This window comes from Vulpes lagopus, chromosome 4, assembly GCF_018345385.1.
Source record: "Vulpes lagopus strain Blue_001 chromosome 4, ASM1834538v1, whole genome shotgun sequence".
Classification (NCBI taxonomy): Eukaryota; Metazoa; Chordata; class Mammalia; order Carnivora; family Canidae; genus Vulpes; species Vulpes lagopus.
The window spans coordinates 120,711,627-120,726,768 of record NC_054827.1 but is presented as its reverse complement, the minus strand read 5'-3'; the positions used below and the strand labels follow the sequence as shown (position 1 = coordinate 120,726,768).

Below are 15,142 nucleotides of genomic sequence, written 5' to 3'. Positions count from 1 at the left end.
TCAAGGCATCAGTAAGTCAGTGTTCTTGTGATGAATCTCTTTCTCTATAGATTAGGATGCAGACTCCCCCACCCCCCGGTGTCCCCCACCCCCCACCTCGGGGTGCTGGCTCCCTGAGCTATGGGATGGAGAGGCCGGCCTGGGTCTATGGAGCTATACGCGTGCACCCACCTATCCTTCCTTTCACTTCTTCCTCCAGTTGCTACTCTTCCCTCTCCATCACCTTACTCGGAAACTGCTCCTCTCAATGATGGTCCCTGACTGCCAATGCTGGGTGTGGACGATGGGGGCAAAAATGATCCTCTTTCTCCACCCTTCTCTGTCTCCATCTACTGCTTTGCCACGTGACTTTGCAGTTCCTGCCGTCTGCTGGTGGAGTCCAGTTTCCCACCGCCCAACCAGGAGGCCATGACTTGCTTAGGCCACCGGGATAGGTCTAAGGGGTTAATATTTCCCTATGGTTTGCATTTTTTTTGGTGCTATATTTAAATATTCCACTTTACTCTGGGGTCATAAAGATATTACTTGATATTTTCTTCTAAAAATTTTATACTTCTCTTTTCATTTGTGTCTTTAGTCCATCAGAGGTCAACTTTCATATATGGTGTGAGGTAGGAATTTGATTTTCTTTTTTCCATGTGGAAAGCCATTGGTCCCAGTCAGCAGCACCTTGGAATGACCTGTCCTTATCCTGATGGTTTGTGTTCCTGCCTCTGTCAGATTTCCATGCACAGATGCATTTTTCTGAGCTTTCTGGTTTGTTCTCCCTCTCTCTTTTTAAAATATTTTATTTATTTATTTGAAAGAGAGAGTGAGAGCATGAGCATAGGGGAGGGGCAGAGGAAGAGGGAGAAGATTCCCCACTGAGCAGGGAGCCCCATGTGGGATTTGATCCCAGGACCCCAGGATCATGACCTGAGCTGAAGGCAGATGCTTAACAACTGAGCCAGCCAGGTGCCCCTGCTTTGTTGTTTTTGTCTGTATGTCTCATCTTGACCCATTCCCATACTTTCATATTTACTATAAATGTAAAGTAACTCATCGCAATGTTTTATTTCTTAAAAATTTTGAAATTAGGGGCACCTGGGTGGCTCAGTTGGTTGAGCATCTGCCTTCAGCTCAGGTCATGATCCCAGGGTTCCTGGATCGAGCCCTCTGTTGGGCTCCCTGCTGAACTTCTTCCTCTTCCTCTGCCCCCCTTCCCGGCTCCTGCTCTTACTCTTTCTGTCCATCAAATAAATTATTTGAGAGAGAGAGAGAGAAGGAGCAGGGAGAAGGATGAGGGAGAGTGAGAAACAGACTTCCTGCTGAGCAAGGAGCCCAACATGGGGCTTGATCCCGGGACTCTGGGGTCATGACCTGAGCTGAAGGCAGATAATTAACCAACTGAGCCACCACCCAGGTGCTGTTAAAGAAAATATTTAAAGAAAAAATTTTTGAAGTTCCTTGGACCCATTTCTCTTCCATTATCCTTTTCTACTAGCTTTCTAAGTCTCATGAGAACACATTTGCTAGAATTTTTTATGCAAATTTCATTGATTCTACAGGCTAATTTAGAGTTGACATCTTTATGACATGAGTCTTCATATCCATTAATATGATATATTTCATAACTTTTCCTGGGAAACATCTTACAGAGTTCTAAAGATTATAGTTTTGGTTGCTTAAAATTGGGATCTTTTCTCTCTATTTTTTAAATTATTAATGGCATCTAGGAATTCTGTATCTTCTATATCTAGCAAACTTGCTGATTATTAGTTATACCTATATAATTATTTGTACTACTTATGTCACTTTGTCCATAGGTTATCTTGGAGTTTTTATGTGGACAGAGTATTTTCCAATGTTTACCTCTTGATTTTTTCTTGTCCTATTGCATGGTCAAGATCTACCAGCACAATGTTGAACATAAGTAACAATGAGCGCATCCTTGCCCTAACCCTGACTTTGATTAGGATATTTGGAAAATGTAATGACTAAGTATAATGTTTTCTCTATTTTTTAATAAATAGTTTTTATCAAGTGTGATAGAATCTACAAACTGCTCCTTTTTATGCATTTGTCCTTAGTTTTCCCTTCTAGTAATAGAACTCCTTTGGGTTTTATTTATTTTTTATTTTTTTATTCTTTAAAGATATTATTTATTTATTCATGAGAGACACAGAGAGATAGAAAGGCAGAGACAGAGGCAGAGGGAGAAGCAGACTCCACAAAGGGAGCCCAATGTGGGACTCACTCCTGGAACCCCAGGATCATGCCCTGAGCCGAAGGCAGGCATTCAACCACTGAGCCACCCAGGCATCCCTCCTTTGGATTTTAGCAGGGCACAAGGTTACCCAAATGGAAACTACATTTCCCAGTCTTGGTGTGGCCACATGACTGAGTTTCATCAATGGATCTGGGGAGAAGTGATGTGTACAGATTCCACAGCACCTTTCTCTTTCTGTGGAAGTGATGATGGTGATGGTAATCTGCTTTGACCAAGTAGGTGAGGAGAGCATGCTAGGGTGTGTGGACATTGAGATTGGAGAAGCCAGTATCTCTGGGTGAGCTCAGGGAGCAGAGTCAACTGCCTGGTCAGTACTACTACTTTCCCTGCATTGTTATATGTCACACAAGCAGACTCCTATCTTGTCCCAGTACCACTTGGGTCTAGACTGTATCTTGTTTAAATTTATCCAAGTAAAGAAATTTCATTCTATTTCATTTGAAAATGAAATCATCATTGAAGGTGGAGCTGTACTGAGTGCTGGTTTGCATCTGAGAAGATGCCAACCTTCTCCTTCTGTTTCTTAGATGCCATTGTCAGTATGCTTTTGAACTGAGAACTCTCTTTGTGTTTATGTGACACACTAAAATGACCTGTAGTCATCTAAGTACATTTCTAGACTTGATTTGCCAGTATTCCCCTTAAGGTATTGTTTTGCATCTATACAGTTTTAAAATATTTATTTATTTATTTATTTATTTATTTATTTATTTGAGTGGCAGGGGGAGAGGGAGAGAATCTCAAGCAGACCCTGCTGAGCATGGAGCTCAATGGAGGAGTTACTCTCATGACCCTAAGATCATGACCTGAGCTGAAACCAAGAGTTAGATGCTTAACCGATTGAACCACCCAGGTGCCCTGCATTTATTTTCTTTCTTTCTTTCTTTCTTTCTTTCTTTCTTTCTTTCTTTCTTTCTTTCTTTCTTTCTTTCTCTCTTTCTTTCTTTCTTTTTTCTTAAAGATTTTATCCATTTATTTGAGAAAGAGAGCATGATTGAGGGGTGGGGAGAGGAAGAAGCAGGGTGCCCAATGAGCAGGGAGCCTGATGTGGTGCTTGATCCCAGGACTGCAGGATCATGACCTGAGCCAAAGGCAGACACATAACTGACTGAGCCACCCAGGTGCCTCGCATCTATATTTTTAAGTGAAATTGGCATAATATTTTCTTTTCATGAAATATCATTTTGCTTTAAGCCTTAGGTTATATTAGCCTCAGGAAATGAATAAATGTCCCACTTCCTGCTATTCTATGAAGCAGAGTGCACATAATGAGGATTGCCTGTTCTTGAAGGTTTGGTAAGTCTTGATGCAATCCTATGTAGGCTTTGTGGCTGTTTTTGTGGTTTGGAGTTGTGAATTTTTGCTAATTACTTCACGTCTGTGTGGGCTATCCATTTGCTCCTATCTGCTATTTCATCTTGAATTGATTTTGGTGATTAATTTTTCTTTAAGGCAATTGTGCATTATGCTTGCACAGAAGAATTATTGGCACAAAGATGATCGCATTATTTTCCAACAGTTTCTAAACATGCCCTGTACTTGCTTCAATCCTAATGCAATCGCTTTATAGCATTGTTTTTCTGATTGTCTTGCCAGACAGTATTCCAATCAGATTTCCTCAGAGAACATTTTGCTTTCATTGATCATTTCTACATTTCTTTAATTTCTATTTAATCCATGTCTCCTCATGTCTTTATTTCTTCACTAATATGTTTTTTACAGCTTCTGTCATTCTATTATTCCCTTTGGTTAAAAATGTAACTTGTTTATTTTAGGTTTTCCTGTTCTGTGATGAATGTATAGCTTATTAACAAACCTCTAAACACCAATCTAGGTGCACCCCTAAAACCACATATAATGCTTCCTTTTTCATTTACACTAAGTAATATGTAATCTCTATTGTCATCTGCTCTTTAACTCATGAATTTTTTTTTAAAGATTTAAAAAATTTATTTGACATAGAGAGAGAGAGCACAGGCAGGAGGAGGTCAGAGGGAGAGGGAGAAGCAGACTTCTCATGGAGTGGGGATCTGATGTGGGCTCAACCCCAGGACTCTGAGATCATGACCTGAGCCAAAGGCAGACACTCAACCAACTGAGCCACCAGGTGCCCTAACTCATGAATTTTTTAGGAGTGTGTCTAAACTTTGCAGATTTACACATATATGCATCCAAATCACATTTTCATGGTGCATTTGGAAATTAATTGCATTGTGGTCAGAGAGCATAGTCTGCGTGCCACTTATTCTCTGAAATTTCTGGAGGTGTATTTCTGGACCTGTAGGTTGTTGAGATCTATTAAGTGTCTTTATGTGTGTTCGAAAGAGCATCTGGACTCTCCTGTGGAAGAGAGTGTCACCGTGGTTCATCATGTCCCCTCCCGGGCAGCACAAGGCACTATTACACTCTTATGTGTGGTTCCAAACAGCCCCAGGAAGAAAGCAGGGCAGAGATTACTTAAGGCTTATTTTACAGGAGAGGGGACTGCAGCTCAGAGAAGGAAAGCTGCGTGCCTGAAGTCACACAGCTCCTATGTGACAGATAACCGCAGAGGCATGTAACTCCTTCCACCGCCGGGTGTGGGGCCACCTCTGTAGTGGCCAGAAGGAACAGTGCGTGTCATGGTGTGGTACAGCATGGGATAGCATGGAGGCTTTGCCTGAGCTTGAGCACCAGGTTCTGGGACCTGATGCAGACGGAAAGCCACAGCAACTGGTCACCTGCTGCCTCTCCTCACTATGTGAACCCCAGACCCCCCGTCAGGTCCAGGATACACGCCCTCCAGCCCCCTCCCTTTAGGGAAGCCGAGCCCCATCTGGAGTGCTCTCTCTCCTCCAAGGTCCCTTGACTTTCCTGTCTTAGGTCCTCCTATGTCAAGTTTCCTGCCATCCGGGAAACGTGTGGCTGTTAACCCTCCCACCATGTTCTGTGCTTTCCTGCCTCGGGGTCTCTGCTCCAGTGTCCTGTGGGGATCTGGGTGATCCTGGATGCTCTCTCCATGGACCATCACCAGCCTATGCCTTAGCCTTGCTTCTAGCTCCTGTGTCTGTCCCATCCTCCTCACTTTCTCCTGGACCATCCCTCATCCCTTCACTGGCTTCCTAGCCTCCAGCCCAGAGGGCTGTTTCTTCCACTCCTTGGCTTGTCCCCTGGGTGCTCCTATGATGAATGATTTATCATCTTACCAGCCCCTTGGCCTAAAAATGATTGTTCTTGTTGCTTCACGCCTGGGGTCTCCTCCTCCTCCTGTGATTTCTGGCTAATGCTACCCATCCTTGGAGATGGGACTTCAGGTCACCTCCTCTGGGCAGCCTTCCTTGGTCTCCAGGTTGGGTGGAGGCCACTCTGCCCTCCCACAGCACCGGGCCACCCTTGGTCCTGGCTTCCATTGCTCAGATGGTATGGTAACTGCTGGTTCCCTCATCAGTGGTAACGGAGCCTGCTCTAAATCTTGGACCCCATCTCCTGTGGTGGTTCTAGCTCCCAGACCTGCTGTGTGTCTGCTGGCCCCCGGGACGTTGTCTCCCACGTTGCTGGGCGCACAAGCACTCTAGGTGGGGCAGGAAGTGACATCACCTTTCATCTCCTTCCTGACAGTGGCCTCTCGGATGGAGAGCTCTTGCCTGCTAACCAAGGTCAAGGCCCTTTCCAACGGCCCTTCATTAGTGAGTGGGCATCTCGCTGAGTCAGCAGGGACCTCTTCACAGTCCCTGTTCAGGGTCACTAGGTCCCTGGAGAATGTGGCCGAGGGCGACCGGCCAACAACAGGGGCCATTGTCCTCGTCTGCCGCGGATGGGGTCGGCCCAGGCCCATCTGGACAGGGCAGGGGGCATGACCTCTGCTGCTCTGAGAGGTACTGCCAAGACCTGAGGCTCAGCCAGGCCGGGGGTGGGGGGCACACAGATGGCGTTGCCAGGAGCTGGGCAGGGCCCTCCGGGGACCTGTGTCAGGGTCCCTGGGAGCAGCTCCAGGTCCTCCAACCCTCCTTGCCACCCCCTGGCCCCCAGGAGGGGCTCCTCCACAGCAGCCCTGAGGCAGGAAGGAGCACATCTCCAGTGAAGGGGCCTCGTGCTTTCTGCACAGCCCCTCAATCCGGGACATCGACGGTCTCCCCAACACAGAACACAGCCTCCCACCATTTCTCCCTCTGGACGCCACCTCTCCAGGCCCACCTTTCTGCCCCCCATCCCTATGTCCCAGCTCCTCACTCTGGTCCTCCTGTTAGGAATCCCAGTAATAGCACCCACACTGGCTAAGTGCTGTCCACAGGGGTCTGCGCGGGTCACCCTGTTACGTTGGCCTGAGCTCCAGCTCAATTGCAGGCTCTGTTCCCAAGGATCCACAGGCTAGGGCCCCGAAGCCACTTGCCCCAGATCACCCAGGTGCTGGTGCCAGCAGCAGGAGCAACCCCAGCTCCTGAGTGCATCCCACCCCCAGCAATCTGCAGAACTGATGCTCTTCTGCGTCCTCAGTGGCCTGGTGAACAAGGTGCCGTTATCACCGACGACGCTATGTTGGCTTCATGCACTTTTTCCATTTCAGGAAATAAAACTTTAGACTCAACTGAGGTCCCTGCTCGCTCCCCACCCTCTTCTCCTTGAAGTCACCCCCACCCTACGTGCAGGTCAAACACTGTAGCTGCGTGTGCAAGTGTGCACATGGTGTGGATGGATGGTGGGTGTCATTGATTTGGAAGTTTAAGACATGAACATGCCAGGCCTTTCCCTCCTTGCCTGGGTCGTGAGTGAGACATATGTCCAGAGTCCAGATCCCTGTTTTCCCTGATGAGGGAACAGGCTGAGATAGGTGCCAGGCCATCGTAGGTCTGGTGTACGCTCACCAGCCAGCGGGGCCTGAGCTGGGCCTCAAAGCTGCGCCGGCTGCGGAGGCCACCCTCTGCCCACGGGGCTGCAGCCACCTATAGGGAGGTGGTTTCCTGGTCATTCTCCATCATGGCCACATTGACCCCTGAGCAGAGTGTAGCTCCCGCCGCTGTGTTTCCAAGCCTGGACGGATGAGCTGGCCCAGCCCCCCTCTTGCTGGCCCTCCTGCTCCTGCCGCCCTGATCCCTGCTCCACCAGGCCTGGCTCACCACTCTGAGCAGGGTCATGTGCCCCCATGGCCAGGCCTTTAGCCAGGCTGTCCCTGCCCTCGCGACTTGTCTGGGGTCCCCTGGTCTCTAAAGCAGCTGAAATGCTCCCTTCAGGCTCATTGGCTCTGCGCTAAAGATGTTGTATGGGCCACCTTGCCAGGTCAGTGACAGGTTGAAGACTAGCTTCCCTCCCCAGGGATCCAAGGCTCGGCCCAGAACATAGTCCCTGCCACTGCTCCCAGGACGTTCCACTCATCAGGAGGTTTGGGTGCCGCTCTTTGCCGGGACCCTGCTGATGCTCCAGGCTGCCCTAGTTGTTCCTGCCAGGGACCGTCCTCCTTGTGTGACCTCTGGCAATGGAAGCTCACTCTTGCATCCAGGGAAGGGATGCCAGACCCAGGCTCACTGGGTGAGCCACCAGCCCCCCGCAGCATCACAGGTCATACCCACGCCCTGCACGCACGTTCAGAGCCACCCAGGCAAGCCACCCACATCCAGCAATGCACACAGGAAGCCCAGATTTCCGGCTCAGACAAGTTAAGAGATGTCTGGGGCTCTGGCTGCTCCGGAAAAGCCACTAATTAAGATGTCTCTTGTCTTGGTGCCTCAGACCCCTGTCCTGTTGCCGATCAGGTTACAGCGAGTGACAGCTCGAAGGTACTGCCTCTAGGAGGCTGGGGGTGGGAAGAGAGGACAGATTGCTTTGTGACCTGGGGCAGCCTTGCCGTGTCTCTGGGGACAGGCCTGGGGCAGGCACAGTAACCTGATGCCCCGGAAGCAAGGACATCTGCCTAAAGGGAGCTCTCCCCTGGGCCAGCCAGACTCCCGTGCACATGGTAGGTGCACCTTGCACACCCACTAGGTGACTGCTGGTCAGCGGCCATCACTCCACAGTGGGGATCATCTAGTGACTCTGGAGGTCAGCGCACTTTGTAGAGAGGCAGCCAGCCCACACCGTAAGGCTGTCTTTCTGTCCTCTTGGGCAATCTGCACACCTACTGTGCACCCAGTCCCAGGCTGGGCAGCTGGGACTGGGCATGCAGATGGCATGCTCCCTGCCCTGAACAGCACTCCTGCATGTGGATAGCAGACCCACCCCCACCACTGTGCACAGTAATAACCCCCAAAGGGCATAATCATGTTCCCAGGAAAGACTCCAGCCCCGGCCCAGGCCAACCAATGCAGCTAGACAGACTGGGTTCAAATCCACATTATTCTTCCTGCCTTGTAGATGGCCATTTCACCTTTCTGAGACAGGCATGGTTCCTGGTTTATGAGGTGGGGGCGGTCACATTGAGGTGAAGGGCTGCCATGAGGATGAGCTGGGGAGAGCATGGTAAGGGAGGTGCAGAGGTGCCCAGGCGCTAGTCTCCAGCACAGAAACCTTCCCTCTGCCCCCACCCATATGGGGATGCAGAGATGGGAAACTGAGCCCCAGAGACCTGGAGTCAGGTAGCCAAGGTCACAGCTGAGGGGCAGGATGGAGATGGAGGCGGGAGCCCTGGGGTCTGCAGGCTCAGCAAACAACTTGCTGGACCCCAGAAAGACAGGCCAAGTGACCCCATTCTGCATTCAGGGTCAGGTGGGACAAAGTGGATGCTCTGCCCATGTAGGGTTCATGGCCAGTGCAGGACAAGCAGGGCTGGAATGGAGACCTGGCTGAGCCCAAAGCCCAAGAGTACCTGTCCTAAGGCAGATGCTGGTGTGAGTTGATAATCCAACAAGGGTGAGTGGGGCAGGTGACACTGCAGACTCCACTAATGGAAATGAAGCTGGGCAAAGGGTCTAGAGCACAGGGTGGAAGTGGGTGGGCTTTGGTGGTGGGGGAGGAGCGGGGGCAGGGGTCAACCTGGGAGTAGCTTCCCAGCCTGGGAAGTACACTATAGCCACATGTAGCCAAGAGGCTGACAGGTGAGTGGGATGAGTCCAGGGCCAGGACTCTGGAGGTCATCTTGGAGGAGGAGGTGAGTGGAAGATGGAGTTCTGGAGCAGCAGGAGGACGGCGGGGATGGAATGGGAGGTGAAGAGTGAATGGTGGTGGTGAGGGTGGTGACGTTCCCACCAAGGGTGAGGACAGAAAGGAAGAAGTGCCAGTGACAGGTGCACCCATCAAGGAGGAGGGCTGCTAACTGGGCACCAGGAGTCCTCTGTGTGGCCCAGTGTCCTCTCAGCCTGGTGGCTGCAGGGTCACCCCATCTCGTGTATGTATGAAGGCTCGGGTTTCAGATGTGAGTATTGGTGAGTGAGGGTGAGAATGAGTCCCCTCTCTGAGTGCAGTGTCCTTTCTGCCACTTTCTGTTGGATTCTGGCAGGCTCCAATCTCATCCAGATTCAAGGAGGGACATAGGCCTCCACCTCTCCACCCGAGAGGCTTCAAAGAATTTGTGAATGTGTTTTAAAGCCTCTGTCTACCCTGACTATGAATTATTTATGTTCCTCCCGTGGGCAAATCGCACTCACATCCTTCCACAACCCCCTGTCTCACCCGTCATGGGTTCAGGGCCAGGGTCTCATGGTATCCATCAGCCCCAGGTGTGGGTGAGACTTCACTTTGTGGTTCTGGCTACCTTTCCATCTGAAGACCAAACTAAAGAGACAGTCACCTGCAGCCCTCAACAGGAGGCATTTAAACAACAGGGTGCTAGGAACCCAGGGAAGCCACCCCTCAGAGTACTTCCAAAGATCAGCCCCACTCATCCTCCCTGGGGGTTGCTCTCCTTAGCTGTTGCCTCCCCTCTGGGTAGTCTCTTGTCCTGAAAAGCCAGAAAAGTGGCTTGTATTTGCAACTATGTGACCTTCCCAGCCTGCTTCTTGCCCATAATAGTTTAGAGTGTAAGTGCATCTTGGGGTTCTCTTGTCAGCTCCATCTCTCATCATCCAGGCTGCTGTGTTTCTATCAGTGTAATCCTCTTTCAGGCCTTGTGGGTTTCCCATGGTGGTTACTGATATTCAGTCTGTTAGACCAGGGACACAGCCACACATTCCTGTAAGGGCAGCTCTTCTCTATCTTGAGAAGATAGACTTGAGACTGTTTAAGTGAGAAGGTCAAGGAGACACCTGTTAAGTTCTGGAAAGGGTCTTTATCTGTGAGCTTCTCTTTTAGATCTTTCTGAGCACTGAACAAAGAATCTTGCAGCCCCACTCTGGATTTGATCTCCCTAAAGCCAAACTTGATGCATTTTAAAATTTGAAGACATTTTCAAATGTGGACAGGCTGGGAATGAGAAAGACTTCTATTTTCAAACCCAGCAAGTCCTGGCTCCTTTATGTTTTCTCTAAATTTTTCTTGAAAATTGAATAGCTGGCTATTCACCTCTCATCTTTCTCCTCTTGCATTTTATCATAGCCAGCAGGAGAAGAGAGGTGGCACTTTTGATGTTTTTCCTGGAAATCTTCATTTGACCAAGGGTCAGCAAATTATCACCCAAATCCAGCCCGCTCCCTGTTTTGTAAACAGAACATTATTGGAACTCAGCCATCCTCATTTATTCGTGTCTTGTTGGTGGTTGCTTTTGAACTGCAGCTACAGGCCCAAGGAGTGGCAGCAGACACCTTCTGGTCCTCAGCGCTTCACATATTTACTACATGGCCTTTACAGAAGCTGGCTGCTAGATGACTGAGTTACTGGGTGCATCTCCTATTCTTCTTGTCCTTGGTGGCAGTTGTTCTCCTGGGGCCACCATAGAGCACGGCTTCCCCTTCTTCCCCAGGGCATTTTCTCACTCTTTCTTGGGCCTCATTGGCAGTGTCTGCAAGGCCTCTTTACTTTCTGCTCCAGCCCAGGACCAGATCTAATGCTCCCGATTTGTTAGGGCAGCCAATCTCTGTCCCTCGTCCATATAACAAACCACCTCAAAAGTAGAGACATGAAATAATGTTTCTGGAAAGAGCAGGGCAGGTGGCCCATCTCTGCTCCACCAAGTTGGGGGTCTCTGCCTTGAGGCTCTGAATGGCTTAGTGGCCGGGGGCTGGGATGATCTGAGCCTTGTTGTTACCCCTGTGGCTGGTGTCTGGGCTGCAAAGACCAGGGCTGTTATCCTCATCATCACCTCAGCTTATAATGGCAGCATGCACACATATTTGGTATCTGTCACCTGTCTGTCTGTCTTAAATGGGACCACATCCTCAAAGGGGTTGAAGGCACAGGATGTATCATGTACCTGGCAGGTGCTGGGGGCTGACATGCACCATCCCAGGGGTTTGCTGTTTTTGTCTCCCCATCTTGTTATTGGAGAGGTACTGGTGGGACCACAGGCTGGAAGGAACCCCAAGCAGTGGAGGCCAGGCACATGTGCACCATTCTGGACCTGCTGGTGACTCATTCAGTTGGTCAGCTGTCCATTCATCACTGGTGCATTCCAGTATTTTCTGTGGAGTCCTACAGTGAGCCAGGTCTTTTTCTCATACTGAGTGAGCAGACCAGCCAGAGCCTGGCACACATGGGGCTTCCCTTCTGGGGTCTTCACAGCAGATCACATAGTTGCTTTAGGCCCTCCACTCCACCTTCCCAGGAGCCATCCATCCAAGCCTCTGCTGTGCTCATGTATGGCCGTGGTACTCCAGGGGATGGTATCTATTTCCTACCTACTTATTGTGGCTCGGGGGCAGATGTGCTCGAGCAGCAGTTTTAGAACCCATGCCAGGTTTTTCTTCAGCCCTCTGGCCCTTTTTACCCACTGTGAGGAAAGCGTGTCCCAAACTGGGCCTGTTGGTTCAGCCCAGTTCCCAGAAAGGGTCCTCACAGCTGATCCACTGATGTTCACTGAGAATGAGAAGTCAATGTTCGTCGCTGGGAACTGTGAAATCTGGGAGGTGGTTGTGTGGTTGTTACCAGGCAAGGCTGACTGTATCAGAGGATCCTGAGAGCCCATTGGCAGGTGCATGGTTAACCATGAATCAACATTAACCTAGAACCAGAGTCATGTGAAGGTACAGGCAGGAAACTGGTAGTTCACACCATCAGTCAAAAGATCAGTCTGCTGTCACAACCAGAAGCAGATGGGCAGACCCCAGCCTGTTCTCCTCATTTCTCCACTCTGCTTCGTTATTTTATTTTACTTCTATCCCCGCTTTTCCAACAGAAGAATTGAAGAGCTTAAGCTTACAGTATGAGGCAAATTAAACAAACATAATAAAATACAAAGAGAAGCCACAATACTAATATAAAAGAGAATGCACTTATTATATAATAAAGGACCAACATTGCTGATATACTCAAGCTTTTCTTGACTTTTGAGCTTCCTGGTGGCCAAAGAGAAAATAAATCACAATCAAGTTTACAATCTTCACAATGGGAACGGAGGAAGTATATGACATCCACCAAAGGCTCTATCAAGCATCCAGTTTTAAAACAGAACTCTGGGAGTTGCTGTCTGACAGGGGCAGAGTGGTGGAATGAGGTGACAAACCATGGTCTTCAGCAGCCTGGTTGGTTTGTTTTCCACCCGAGGCCAATGTGAGGTTCTGCTTCAAAGCCAGCTATTTACATCTCCAAGCTCAAGTGGAAACAAGCCCTGGGATTATCTCTCCATTTGGGGTCAAAAGGCATGAATTTCAGCGGCAAAATGGTCCACGCTGCAATCTTTGTTTTCTGCATGAGCTGATAAACTCTGAGGCCAGGCCCACGGGGCCTCCCGCCGCATTGCCCATGAGCTTCGGTAAATCTTTTGACAGGAGTCATTGTCTGGGGCAGTGCCCCAAACGACTTCTCTAAACGGAGTTATTCATTTGGCTATAATGGGAGGCCGGGCTGCCCGGCCCTGCTGATGGCGGGCATTTCACATTGAAGACCCGTCTTGTCAGGGTATTTGTAGACTGAACGCCGGCCGCCAGCACAGCCAGCGCTTGGGGAGGGCGGGGCGGGCTCTTCTTAGGTCTGGGGTCCGCACTGAGGGTCTGGGCCTCCTGGAGAGGAAGGCAGGCAGCAGAACCCCCTGCCCCCACCCAGGAAAGGCTGCAACCAGGGAAGACAGGCCGCTCTTCTGGGTCAGGCCCATGGGGACGGGGGCAGGGGGCCTCACTTGCCGATGATTGTTACCCGAGGACACTGACTTCACCTCTTTGGCCATCGTGGTCTCATCTGTAACATGAGCTTGAGATCGCCTACCCCCTGAGGGGCTCTGGGAGGGGTGGGGGGCATGACACAGTAGGGGTCTGTCCCAGCACCCAGCCTGCAGCCAGGTCCATGGAGGCACCAGATAAAGTCTTGTCGCATGAATGACCACAGTGAGTGTCCAACCACGAAGAGCCCGGTGCGGTTCCAGGCACCCACCCAGCGACCCTGCACAAGTCCTGAGCAAGCCCTGAGGGACTGACCTGGCTCAGGCCTGGATGGGGCAACTGTCTATGGCCTCCCTCCAACCCCTACATCTTCTGCCTCTGGAGCCCCTCCCCTCCCCCACAGGTCACCCCAGACCAGTGTGCTCTCTGCCAGGCGCTGTGTGCGGGAGACCCCACCTTGCTGCCTTGTGTGGCACAACTGGCTTGCACTCTGCCATTGGAGTTCCGGTGGGCACATAAGCCACACTGCGCTCCACACACCCACCTGTGTCAGGCTGGTGCCCACCCTCCGGGCCAGCCTCCTCCCTCTACTGACTCACTGTTGGGTTCCCCAGGGGGAGTTGTTGGGGGGCGCTCTAGGGTGGCCAACACCCCCCACCCTGGCTTTCCTGGGTCCTGCCCACATTGTAGCCATGAAAGTCCTGTGTCCTGGCAAACTCCTCAGTCCCAAGCAAACTCAGATGGATGGCCCCCAGGACAGTAGGCGCTATCTCCCTGGATGCAGAAGCGGGCAGCGAGCGAGTGAGTAAGCAATCAGAATGTGGGTGACATTGGGAGGACACGGGGGGAGGGCTGCAGGTCAGGGAGGATGCTGTCTGGTGTGAGATTCCTGCGTGGACGTGTGGTCCCTCCAGCCCCCAGGCACAGTCCACTGTCCCCACAGGGCCTGGCAACTCATCAGGTTGTGGATGCTCTGCCTGGCCCGACACCACTGATGAGAGCAGACCCCTGACACCCCAAGTGCCCCTGGTGCGACTGAGCCCCTTCAGCTGGGCTTGGGGCTGGCGCCTGCCTGGGGGCCTGACCCCAGCTCCCAGGTATTGGGGTCGGGGGTCACCAAACCACTGTTCCCTGGCCAAATCCAACCTGATGTCTGTTTTTGTCACCTGGCCACTTGAGAATAGTTTTCACAGGAAAAAAAAAAAAAGCAAAAAGAAGAATTTTGTGATTTAAAAATTGTAGAAGTGATTTTAATTTCTATGTCTATAAATAAAGTTTTATTGGAACACAGACACACCCATTCATTCAGGCATCATCTCCAGCGGCTTCCCTGACACTAGGGCAGAGGGATGCTGCATGGCCTGAGAGTGAAGAACACCGGCTGTCTGGCCCTTTGCGCACAGTCTGCCAACTCCAGGGTGGTGCGTCATGGAAATAGTTTTGCTAATTATAGCTTTTCTAAAAAAATGGAATGCTTCACAGATTTGCGTGCACAGGGGCCATGCTAATCTTTTCTGTATGGTTCCAATTTTAGTATGTGTGCTGCCAAAGTGAGTGCTATAGCTTTTTTTTTAACCTATAAAATTGGGCAACTGTAAAAACCTGTTTTGTGTGTTTTCAAAAATTGTGATCAAATATATTTAACATAATCTTTATTATTGAATCAACCGTGTCTGTATAATTCAGTGGCATTAAATACATTCCCACTGTGTGCCCACCACCAGTTTTTATATAAAACTTTTTTATCTCTCCTGTGATGGTGAATTTTATGTGTCAACAC

General features: G+C 50.3%; 1 pseudogene; it reads right to left on the bottom strand.

The window, feature by feature from the left end:
• Positions 1-14,822: 14,822 nt before the first annotated feature.
• LOC121490217 lies at positions 14,823-14,920 on the bottom strand (annotated as a pseudogene).
• Positions 14,921-15,142: the final 222 nt, after the last annotated feature.